This window comes from Lynx rufus, unplaced genomic scaffold, assembly GCF_022079265.1.
Source record: "Lynx rufus isolate CCGP_SWC_20201006 ecotype Redwood Valley unplaced genomic scaffold, mLynRuf1.p SCAF_19, whole genome shotgun sequence".
In the NCBI taxonomy this organism is placed as follows: Eukaryota; Metazoa; Chordata; class Mammalia; order Carnivora; family Felidae; genus Lynx; species Lynx rufus.
This window is the reverse complement of record NW_025814833.1, coordinates 12,910,128-12,922,211: the sequence shown is the minus strand read 5'-3', so window position 1 is coordinate 12,922,211 and position 12,084 is coordinate 12,910,128.

The window sequence follows — 12,084 nt, the reverse complement described above, 5'->3', positions numbered from 1 at the left end:
CACGGTCCTGCCACAGTCCAGTGCGGGGGGGGGGGGGGGTTCCTGGTCGGGAGGCTCTCCTCTAAACAGCAACGATCCTTGGCACCTTGTCGCCTGTTCTTGTCTCCACGTCCTCAGAGTCCTGTCCAGTCAACGGAACGAAAACGGAGCCTTGCAGGTATGAGGGCTGGAAGGGCCAGGCTTGAAAGAGGCATCCGGCATTTTCACCCACATCCTCCTGGCCGGAAGTCAGTCCCATGGTCACATATAAACCCAAAGGGGGGGGGGGCAAGGAAATATCAGGTAGCTGCGTGCCCAGAAGGAAGGGAATAGGGTGATTAATGTCACACAGCGCTGTTATTAAACCATCCCAACAGCTGGTAAATGATTTCACATTTTCCTTCCCAGCGAATTAACTATTTGTCTTTATCAAAAATAAATAAATAAATAAATAACCTGCTTTACAAAACACCGTTTCTCACCCTTGCCTTTCTTAGGCTCTTGATCTGGAAAAAGGAGTTCTAGAATGCATTACATCTCAAAAGGTTCATGATTTTCCTTCTTGGTCAACATCGGTAGGGTGGGAAAGATGAGTAAAAAAAATCTACTTTGCCTATTTCTGGAACTTCGAAAAATGCACGCGATAACCAGGCTTGGTCCTGACGAGTAAAACTTACGACCGGAAACTCTTTCCCGTCTAACATTACTATAGGGACTTTGGGAAATATGTAAGTGTGTAATGTTTCTTTGCGGGTTGCTAAAATAATTCCCTCACCTTAGCCCTGAGAGAGTGCTCCACAGGACAATTAAGGAGTGTTTTATTTCATTACTTCGACCATGTGACCTTGCGCCCGCCCCCGCCCCCGCGTTCAAAGTCTTTTGTGTTTTTTTTTCCCCCCATGAACAGTGAGCAGCCTTTCTTGGGTGGAAAGTTGGCATCGCCTCTAATTGTACTCTTGGCTCCTCTGCCTGCCTTTTGTTTTTCATTTGCGGGCTGCCAAACCTCAGGTTTAGTTCCTTCCACATCAGATAGCTCTTTGGCTGGGCAAGGAGGAAAGGAAATGTGAGGCAAGTTCACGAGGATTAAGGGAATTTTAAATTGCTCAAATAATGCCGTATGTAAAAACCCTTTTGGGGGCGCCTGGGTGGCTCAGTCGGTGGAGCATCCCAACTCCTGATGTCTGCCCAGGTCATGATCCCAGGGTCGTGGGATCGAGCCCGCCCCCCCCCCCCCCCCGCCTCCCCCATCGGGCTCCACAATGAGGGTGGGGCCTGCTTGAGGGTCTCTCTCTCCTTCTGCCCCTCTCCCCAACCCCCTGCTTGTTCATTCTCCCTCTCTCTAAAATAAGAAAATGAGGGGCGCCTGGGTGGCGCAGTCGGTTAAGCGTCCGACTTCAGCCAGGTCACGATCTCGCGGTCCGGGAGTTCGAGCCCCGCATCAGGCTCTGGGCTGATGGCTCGGAGCCTGGAGCCTGTTTCCGATTCTGTGTCTCCCTCTCTCTCTGCCCCTCCCCCGTTCATGCTCTGTCTCTCTCTGTCCCAAAAATAAATAAACGTTGAAAAAAATAAAATAAGAAAATGAAAATAAATTTTAAAAAGTAAACTATTTGGGTAGTCGTAACGTGCAAAATATAGACCAATCGGAAATACAAGAGGGAAGAAAAATGGTTATTTATCTCCCCCCATGTCAAGGTGATTACTGCTAAATACACTATTGTTTTTTACCCAGTTGTCATTTAAAATCAGAGTAAATAGGGGCACCTGGGTAGCTCAGTCAGTCAAGCATCCAACTCTTGGTTTGTTTGTTTTTTTTTAATTTTTTTTAACGTTTATTTATTTTTGAGACAGAGAGAGACAGAGCATGAACGGGGGAGGGTCAGAGAGAGGGTGACACAGAATCGGAAGCAGGCTCCAGGCTCCGAGCGGTCAGCACAGAGCCCGACGCGGGACTCGAACTCACGGACCGCGAGATCATGACCTGAGCCAAAGTCAGATGCTTAACCGACTGAGCCACCCAGGTGCCCCCAACTCTTGGTTTCAGCTCAGGTCGTGCTCTTACAGTTCGTGAGATCGAGTCCCATGCCAGTCTTCTAGCTGACAGTGTGAAACCTGCTTGGGGTTCTCTCCCTCTCTCCCTCTCTCCCTCTCTCTCTCTCTCTCTCTCTCTCCGCCCCTCCCTGCTGGTGCACTTGCTCTGTCTCTCAAAATAAACTTAAAAAAAAAAAACAAAACACCAACCTTGTTCATGGAAAAAAAAACCAGAGGAAATAGGGGCACCTGGCTGGCCCAATCAATACAGCGTGTGACTCCCGATCTCGGAGTCATGAGTTGGAGCCCCACGTTCGGTGTAGAGATTGCTTAAAAAGAAAATCCCAAGGGGCACCTGGGTGGCCCAGTTGGTTAAACAGCCGACTTCCGCTCAGATCATGATCTCACGGCTTGTGAGTCCGAGCCCCGCATTGGGCCCTGTGCTGACAGCTCAGAGCCTGGAGCCTGCCTCAGATTCTGTCTCTGTCTCTCTCTCTCTCAATCTCTCTCTCTGCCCCTCCTCCACGCACACTCTGTCTCTTAAAAATAAACATTAAAAACAAAATTTTTTTAAAGAAAATCTTAAAAAAAAAATAAAAATGTGAAGACCATTCTTAGCTCAGGGGCCATAGAAAAATAGGCCACAGGGGCGCCTGGCGGGCTCAATAAGAGGCACATGGGACTCGATCTAGGGGTTGTGAGTTCGAGCCCCACACGGGGTTTAGAGATGAAAAACAAACACACACAAACTTGAAAAAAAGAAGAAAGAAAAATAAGCCACAGACCAGATTTCGTCCAGGGGCTATAGTTGGCCGGCTCTTGCCGTTACAAGAGCATGCTTCATTATCATTCGTTTATTCGCTCAGCAAACATTAATTGTGAACCTACTGCGTATTAATGTCAGTGAAGAGGCCTGGGGCTACTAACATGAATACAAAATCCCTGCCCTCAAGGAGCTTAGTCCACGGGAGCAGATGTAGCGGGCTGGTGGCCACGATGGGTGTGTGAAGAAGCAATGTCTGAGCACGGTAACGTGCATAGATGTTTATAAAGTGGGAGGCTGCAAAGAAAAGAGCGCCTGTGTTAACACGATGTCACTTTTCTTGCCGCAAAGCTGTAAATAAAAGAGTTCCCGGTAGGGAAGGGGCAGCCAGTCCTTGAAATCCCAGCTCCTGTCGGTGGACGTTCAACTTGAACTTACAGAGCTCTCGCTAATCACCCCAACCACCGTCGAGCCGGGTGGGGTCACAACATAACTTGTCCTTTACGGTACTCTATTTTTTTTTTTTTTTTAATTTGAGTGAGAGCTCGCAGGCAGGGGAGAGGGGCAGAGGAAGGGAGAGAGAATCTTCAGCAGGCTTCATGCTCAGTACAGAGCCCTACTCGACGACCCTGGGATCATGACCTGAGCTGAAATCAAGAGTCAGTCGCTCAACCGACTGAGCCACCCAGGGGCCCCTGAAGATTGTATTTTTTAAAAGTAATCTCTAGGGGCCCCTGGGTAGCTCAGTCGGTTAAGTGTCCGGCTTCGGCTCAGGCCATGATCTCACAGCTCGTGAGTTCGAGCCCCACGTCGGGCTCTGTGCCGACGGCTCGGAGCGCGGAGCCTGTTTCGGATTCTGTGTCTCCCTCTCTCTCTGCCCCTCCCCCACTCGCACACCGTCTCTCCCTCTCTCTAAAACAAGAAATAATTTTTTCTTAATTAAAAAAAATTAATCTCTGCACCCAACATGGGGCTCAAACCCACAACCCCAAGACCAAGAGTCACACACTCCTCCGACTGAGCCAGCTGGGTGTCCCTACATTTCATCTTAAATAGGACAATTTTCCAGCATACTGGCATGTAGAGAAAATAGGATAACGAACACCTGTGTACCTGTTACTTCTGTGTAACAAGTGTAAATATTTTGTCATATTTGCTTCATCTCATTTTTTAAAAGGTTAAAATGTTTTCAAGTAAACATGGACATTGTGATGTTTCTCCCCTAACTACTTCGGAACATATGTTTAACGCTAAGGAAAATTTTCTTCTTTGTACCAATCCCATTATCGTGTCTAACAAAATTTATGATACTTTACTCCGTCTCCATTTATGTATTTACGTATTTATTTATTGCCAAGTTAGCTAACGTACGGTGTATACAGTGTAGTCTTGCCTTCGGGAGTAGAACCCAGTGATTCATCGCTTGCAAACAACACCCAGTGCTCATCCCAACAGGTGCCCTCCTCAGTGCGCATCACCCATTTCCCCCGCCCACCCCCCCACCTCCAACCCCCATCAACTTTCAGTTTGTTCTCTGTATTTAAGAGTCCCTTATGGTTTCCCTCCCTCTCTGTTTATAACTCGTTTTTTTCCCCTCCCTTCCCCCATGGTCTTCTGTTCAGTTTCTCGAATTCCACCTAGGAGCGAAAATGTAGGGTATCTGTCTTTCTCTGGCTTATTTCACGTCGCCTAATGCCCCCCAGTTCCATCCACGTTGTTGCAAATGGCAGGACTTCATTCTTCTTCGTGGCCGAGTGGTATTCCGTTGCATATTTATAAACCACATCTTCTTCAAATACCCACTAGATACTTAAATGTCCTCTGTTGTCCCCCGCCTCGCTCTTGCTCCCTGGTTGAAACCAGGATAGAAGAGGGCTCTGTGGCCCAAGACCACAACTTCAGAATATCTGCCAGTAAGACAGTACGAGAGGGAGGGACCACCTCCGTGGGAAGTTCCAGCCCATGCCCTGAGCATGCTGGCCTATGGCAAAGGGAGGGGCTGCCCTAGCCCAAAAGGGCTAATGATCCTCACCAGTGAGCGTTTCATCAGGGATTCGGGGGGGGGGGGTGACATTTTTTCAAAGCCCTCAAGAGCAGGGCCAGATGCCTAAGAAGCATACCTAGGACACTCACGGGTACAACAATGAACAAAAGCGAGTTCTTAAAAATATTTCTCAGGGCGGGTCCCTGGGTGGCTCAGTCAGTTAGGTGCCCAACTCTTGATTTCGGCTCAGGTCGTGACCTCACGGGTCGTGAGATTGCGCCTCGCGTCGGCTCTGCGCTGACAGCACGGAGCCTGCTTGGGATTCTCTCTCCTTCTCCCTCTCTCTCTCTGCCCCTCCTCCGCTTAGGCTCTCGGTCTCTCAAGATAAACTTAAAAAAAAAAAAAAAAAAAGGATAGATCCCTTTGCAGGCCTCAGAGAGGCCAAGACTGGGGTAGCAGGTGCAGGAAAGTCTCATGAGAAACTGTCGCTTCTGCCCATTGGGCTTGAGAATCAGAAGCAAGATACAGGAGGAAACCGAGGCCTGGCCTCTGAGACACGGCTTGCTTCTTCTGTCATAAGAGAAAAACTCTCAACTCATAGCTATGCACAGGGATGGGCAGGAGAACGCCGGAAATTGCTCGAGAGCTGGGCCAGGTGAACCACTTCTTTGAGACTCTTGGGCTTTGAGACTCTTGGGCTTCCGTGACATAATCCTATTTTCTGACTGCTTTTTGTCCCCTCGTTGTCTGTGGTAACCCTGATCGACCGATCGATTGTATTTTGTCATGTTTATTTTTGAGAGAGAGAGAGAGAGAGAGAGGGCGCAAGTGGGGGAGGGGCAGAGCGAGAGGGGGACAGAGGATCCGAAGCGGGCTCTGCGCGGACAGCAGAGAGCCCAATAGGGGGCTGGAACTCATGAACCGTGAGATCACGACCTGAGCCGAAGTTGGACACTCAACTGACTGAGCCACCCGGGTGCCCTTATTTATTTATTGTATTTTTTAGAGTTTATTTATTTATTTTTGAGAGGGAGGGAGGGCAGGGGAGGAGCAAAGAGAGAGGGAGACAGAATCCCAAGCAGGCTCCGTGCAGAGCCCGACGCGGGGCTCGAGTTCACGAACCACGAGATCACGTGACCTGGGCGAACCTCAGGAGTCAGGCGCTCCAACGACTGAGCCACCCAGGCGCCCCTCTTTATTGTATATTTAATTGAAGTACACGTGACAGACCCCGTTACATTAGTGTCAGATGTACAACGTTATGCTGTGCTCACAGGTGTTGTCACCACCTGTCACCACACAACGTTGTGCCAACATCATCGACTATATTCCCTATGCTGTACCTTTTATGAGGTTCCCATATTTACACTCAATCATTCATCTATACACAGTGCTGTCCAAGTTACTATTTTAACAATCCAGGGAAAAGAAAGGGGGTGCCCCAATTTATAGCATTTGCTGATTTCAGTGCTATAAGTACTCCCACCATGGAAATTGTAAGCCAGCATGTGACATCTCCGCGAGCGGAGTTGGGGGAAAAGGCAGACGGTGGTTTCTCAGAAGCCCACGTAAGCCAGCTCCAGCCCACACCTGTCATTTTCATCGCGTGAACAGGTCACACGCGTGCTTTGTCGAAGCTTGAAACTGACCCGAGAGGCGTGCGTAGTGGAAATGGATGTCATTGGAAATTGAAAGCATCGATCAAAGAACTCTACCTCTTCGAAACAAGAAGCCTGGGTATTTTAAGAAGCTGGCACAGGGCCGCCTGGGTGGCTCCGTCGGTTAGCCGTTCGACTCTTGATCTCGGCTCAGGTCATGATCTCGCGGTTCGTGAGTTCGGGCCCCATATCGGGCTCTGCGCTGTCGGGGCGGAGCCTGCTCGGGATTCTCTGCCTCCCTCTCTCGCTGCCCCTCCCCGACTTGTGCTCTCTCACGCGCTCTCTCGCTTTGTCACGCACGCTCTCTCTCCCAATAAATAAAAAAGAAAGAAGCTGGGACAATGTTCTAGAGGGATCGGTCAGGCGAGGAGGGTCTGGAGAAGGCAAAAGCTCCCTGTGGCACCATGCCAGTCCTCAGCACCCTGGCCAACCTCCTGGGCCCGAGGAAGTCTAGAGAATTAGACAAACTCCCCTTCAGTCAGCAGAAGAGGAGGACACGGCCATTTTGGCCTGGTCTGGTCACACAGGGAAGCTTCAGAGGATCTGACCTCTAACCTGGACAGTACTGAGTGCTGTGTTTGGACCCTGAGGGAGACTCTGGGGCCAGTGAGGCCAGTGCCGCAAAGAAGGCCCATTACTATTATCCAAAAAGAAATCTCCGTGATTGGAGCTCCACCCAGAGAGGACAGGGAAAGGGCTATTGTGTCAGGAGCACGTGGGTCATGGCTGGAATATTTGTCACACCTGATGTCTGCTCTTTTTGCTTCCGTCCCCCCATCCGTCATTTACCTCTTCGTGTGACCGAGCAGATCTGGTTCTTTTCCATCTATCTCTTAGGGAGGTCCGAGGGGGGGAATCCATGGAAAGGGCGGAAGTCTTTGGAAGGTGAAAGAATATGCACTCATCCATCAATCGGGAAGGCACTACTGGGGCACCTGGGTGGCTCAGCTGGTTGAGTGGCCGACTTCCGCTCAGGTCATGATCTCACGGTTGGCGAGTTTGAGCCCCGCGTCGGGCTCGCAGCCTGTCGGTGCAGAGCCCGCTTTGGATCCTGTCTCCCCCACCCCCGCCCCTCCCCTGCTCATGCCCTCCCTCTCAAAAATAAATAAAACATTTAAAAAAATTGGAAAAAAAAAAAAAAGAAAGAAAGAGGAAGGCGCTCCCAATTTTGCTTCCAAGGGAGAAGAAGGTGCGTGTGGTCACGGGTCGAGAAAGCAGAGTTTCCAACGAGCTGGCAGGGCACGTACATGGATGGGAGAGCTGATCCCTTTGTAGAGGGCGGGTTATAAACAGCCGACTATCCCTTAGGAGTCCAAGAAAGCCCCATAGATGATTGACAGGCCCCAACAGATTATGAGGGAGGAACCAATGGGTGGCTTGGAGTGAAGCCACACGCTGGGCGTTTCTTGCATTCCGCAGGGCCCTTTCAGTCTGTTATTTTCCAAGGAGCCCAGGGAGCCATACACGTAATTGGCGCAGACTCTAAATACACGTAGGAAACCAACAGTTGTGTGTCCTGGGGGGTGCTGGACGGTGACGGTGGACTAAGAACCAGACAGAAGAGCACGATAGGCTGTAGCACAACGAGCCCAGGCCACCGCCCAGATGTCTCTAGAAGGTGACTCTGTCGTTCGGCGAGGGAGAGCGGAGCCAGGCCCGTGCTAGGTTCCTGAGAGAGGAAGGGGAAAGGCGAATCGGCCGCAGGTTGGCGGATGTTGTCGCAGACCCAGCGTCGTTCACGAGGACTGGGAGGAGCCCGGAGCCCGATCCAGAAGACGTTTGGGGGCATAGCTGCAACACAAGGCGGGAGACCATCTCTCGAGGAAACTTTCCCCGAACCCCTCTTTGCCCTCTGGCGGACGGTGGCCACGGTCAGAACCAGTGAGGTCTCTGAAAGGGGCAGTGCCTTTGAGGGATCCAGCACAGGAAGGAGGGCAGAATTAAAGGCTGGCCACTGGAGGAAGGAGAAGAGAAGCCGGGACACTGATAGTCACGGGGGGAAGGTCTCGCACCTCCTCCCAGAGCACAAAGGATAGAGGCTCTGTTGGGAACGGCCACTGAATGAAAATTGGGGTCCCCTCCGCCCTTAAGGGGTGGCAAAGAGACACCGAAATATCGTCCGTGCTCACTACTGTTTTCACGCATGTCTCAGGTAAAATCGATGTGGTCCCAAGAGTCTGCAGAGAGGCCAGAAACCCGTGAAATCCCATCTGTATCTGCTCTTGCTTTCTAGGGGTCCAGGGTAGAATGCGTGTGGTCTCCGGTCAAAGACATAGCGTCGAGGGGCACCCGGGCGGCTCAGTCGGTCAAGCGCCTGACTCTTGATCTTGGCTCAGTTCACGATCTCACGGTTCGTGAGTTCGAGCCCCGCGTCAGGCTCTCTGCTGATGGTGCGGAGCCTGCTTGGGATTCTCTCTCTTCCTCTCTCTCTGCCCCTCCCAACTCTTGCTCTTTCTCTCTCTCTCTCAAAATAAATAAATACACTTAAAAAAAAAAAAAAAAGACATAGAGTCAAGTGAGTTGCCTGAAGCCTACCAAGGTGGCAACACAGCCCAACGCGGAGCTCGATCCCACGACCCTGGGATCATGACCCGAGCCAAAATGGTACTCAACGGACTGAACCACCCAGGTGCCCCCAACGTGAGCCTGTAAAAAAATTTATTTTAAGGGCATCTGGGTGGCTCAGTCAGTGAAGGTTCTGACTCTTGATTTCAGCTCGGGTCATGATCTCACGGTTCACGGGATGGAGCCCCACGTCGGGCTCTGTGCTGACAGAGGGGAGCCTGCTCGGGATTCTCTCTCTCCCTCACCCCCCCCCTCCCCACGCTCACTTGCTCTCTCTCTCTCAAAACAAATAAACTTCAAAAAAAAATTTTTTTAATTTCCTTTTTTACTGTGTCTACAAATTTCACAAAATCATATGCACCACCAGTCATGGGTGAGGGACTCTGATATTTTCCATTATTTTCTGTTATTATTTGAGTTGCCTGTTGTGACCCCAGAAACTGAATTTTTCTGACCAAGCAAGGAGAGTTGTCTGGTAGTTTGAACAACACTGGATTGGAGGGTCTTTTTTTTTTTTTTTAAGTTTATTTATTTCAAAGAGAGCACGAGTGTGTGCAAGGGGGGGGGTGGGGCAGAGAGAGAGGCGGGGAGAGAGAATCCCGAGCAGGCTCCACACCGTCAGTACAGAGCTCGACTGGGTGCTAGTCCTCACGAATCGCGACACCACGACCCAAGCTAAAGTTGGACGCTCAACCGACTGAGCCACCCAGGTGCCCCTGGACTGGAGGGTCTTTAAGATATTTTTCTGCTGGATGTTCTGAAAATTAAAGGGGTTAGATTAGAGACGTGGCAAAACACAATAATGTTTATCCATAGCTCCATTCTTCCTGAGGCTCTCTCTCTTTGAGATGTGTCCGCGTATCGGCAGTTGTGAAAGAAAAGTCAGATGTTTTGCTTCTCCAGGTGACGAGGTCCCCTAGACACGTGCTTGACTCCCCGACCTGGATACACACTAGCAGGAAGACCAAGGCACTTAGATCTCCAAACCCCAACAGCCTCGGCTGTAAAGGGGGGATGATAATGCAGCCCTTACAGGTGGTGAGGAGGGTAAATGAGATCTCAGGTGTGAAGGAGCCCACAGGGGCCAAGACGTGCAGATCCCTTGGACTAAACGTGATTTGCAGGCACGATCCACTGGGCCACTGTCCCTACCACTTGTATTATCTGAGGTCCTCTGTGCACATTTAGATGACCTGTGGACCTCTAAAGGCACTTGAGTTGGCTACTCTTGGCTTAGCATAAGGCATGGGACAAATGTGGCATTTAATTTGGGTCATTCTCTTTATTTTCCCTCGTCCTAGCACCATGGGAATCACTGAAGCCATGAGATCACAGGGCAGGTCCTTTAAGCTCGTCTTCTTCATTAAAATGGAAATCCTGTCCTGCTTATTCTTCAGGGTCATCGGAAGGTTCAAACGACATACGCTTTTTTCATTGATTCATCGTTCGTTCATCCATTCGGCCAACATTTACCGATCACTGTATGGCCCAACAGAAGCTTTCGCCGTTGCTTCCAAGAGGCCTCCACCGTCAAGAGAAAGGGTTGCATGATTTCTATGAGAGCACAACTTTTTCAGGTCTGTCTTTCTCTTGACAGTGGGGTGTGTTGGAGGGGGGCTTTATCAGAAGAGCATGATTTTGGTGCCATGGCAGCTCCTTGTGGTATCCAACGTCTTTTCCTTCATGTTCTTTCCTTTGTCTTTCCTCCCCTACCCCAACTGCCAATATTTCAGAGACATTAAGGGATTTGCCCAAGATTTTTTTCAAAGATTTTAATTTTAAGTAATCTCTATACCCAACATGGGGCTGGAACTTATAACCCGGAGGTCAAGAGTCGCATGTTCTTCCGACTGAGCCAGCCACGGCCCCCAGGATTTGCCCAAGAGTATTCATCCAGGCCATCCTCTTCTATAGGCATGCATCTTCTATTTTATGATGGGTACTGTTGTTTTATGATGGGAACATGCTATCTCAAAGATGGGGTGAAATTGGGAGTGGTTTTTTTTTTGAAAGTTTATTTATTCTGAGAGAGATAGAGATAATGCGAGCAGAGGAGGGGCAGAGAGAGAGAGAGAGAGAGAAGGAGAGAGAATCCCAAGCAGCCTCCACACTGTCAGTGCAGAGCCGGATGGGGGCTCAAACCTATGAAACTGCAAGATCATGACCTGAGCCGAACTCAAGCGTCGGACGCTCAACTGAGTGTTGTTTTTTTAAAGCGAAATTAAAAAAAAATTTTTTTTATTGTTTATTTTTGAGAGAGAGAGAGGCAGAGCATGAGCAGGAGAGGGGCAGAGAGAGAGGGAGACACAGAATCCGAAGCGGGCTCCAGGCTCCGAGCTGTCAGCACAGAGCTCACGCGGGGCTGGAACTCATGAACCCGTGAAATCATGACCTGAGCCGAAGGTGCACGCCCAACCAACTGAGCCACCCAGGCGCCCCCCCCCCCAGAGTGTGTTTTGATGTCCGTCATGGCCAACATCCCCCAGAACTTGAAGGTTCCAGTGCATTGGGATGTGACTGGCTTGAGTTAACATGGCCTGGCCCTCCTATGGGTAACAACACACACTCGTGATGAACACGTTAATCAGTTTCACATCCTGTGTCCCAGTAGTGTTTCTTGTTACTCATGATGCATCACGAGGTGGTTCTCCAGAGATGCTGGAAGAATAGTACGTCTAATTCTGGCAAATGAGGGATGATAAATTTGACTCCAATCATTTATGGAATGGTCCTAAGTGAGTAAAACAAAACAAGACAAAGACAGATACCATGTAAGTGGAGGTGAGTGGTAAAACACACGAGCCTGATCAAGATGCAAAATGAGGGCCCCGCTTGGGTTCAGTTTGATAAGCATCTGACTCTCGATTTTGCCTCCGATCGTGATCTCGTGGTTCGGGAGTTCGAGCCCCACGTGGGGCTCTGCCCTGACAGCATGGAGCCTGCTTGGGATTTTCTCTCTCCCTCTCTCTCTGTCCCTCCCCCGCTCGCACTCACTCCTTCTGTCTCTCTCAAAATAAATAAATAGACTTTAAAAAATGAGGGCACCCCTTTATTGAGCCATGAGATTCGGATTTCTCTAAAATGGTCTGAAATAATTCAGAGCTCTT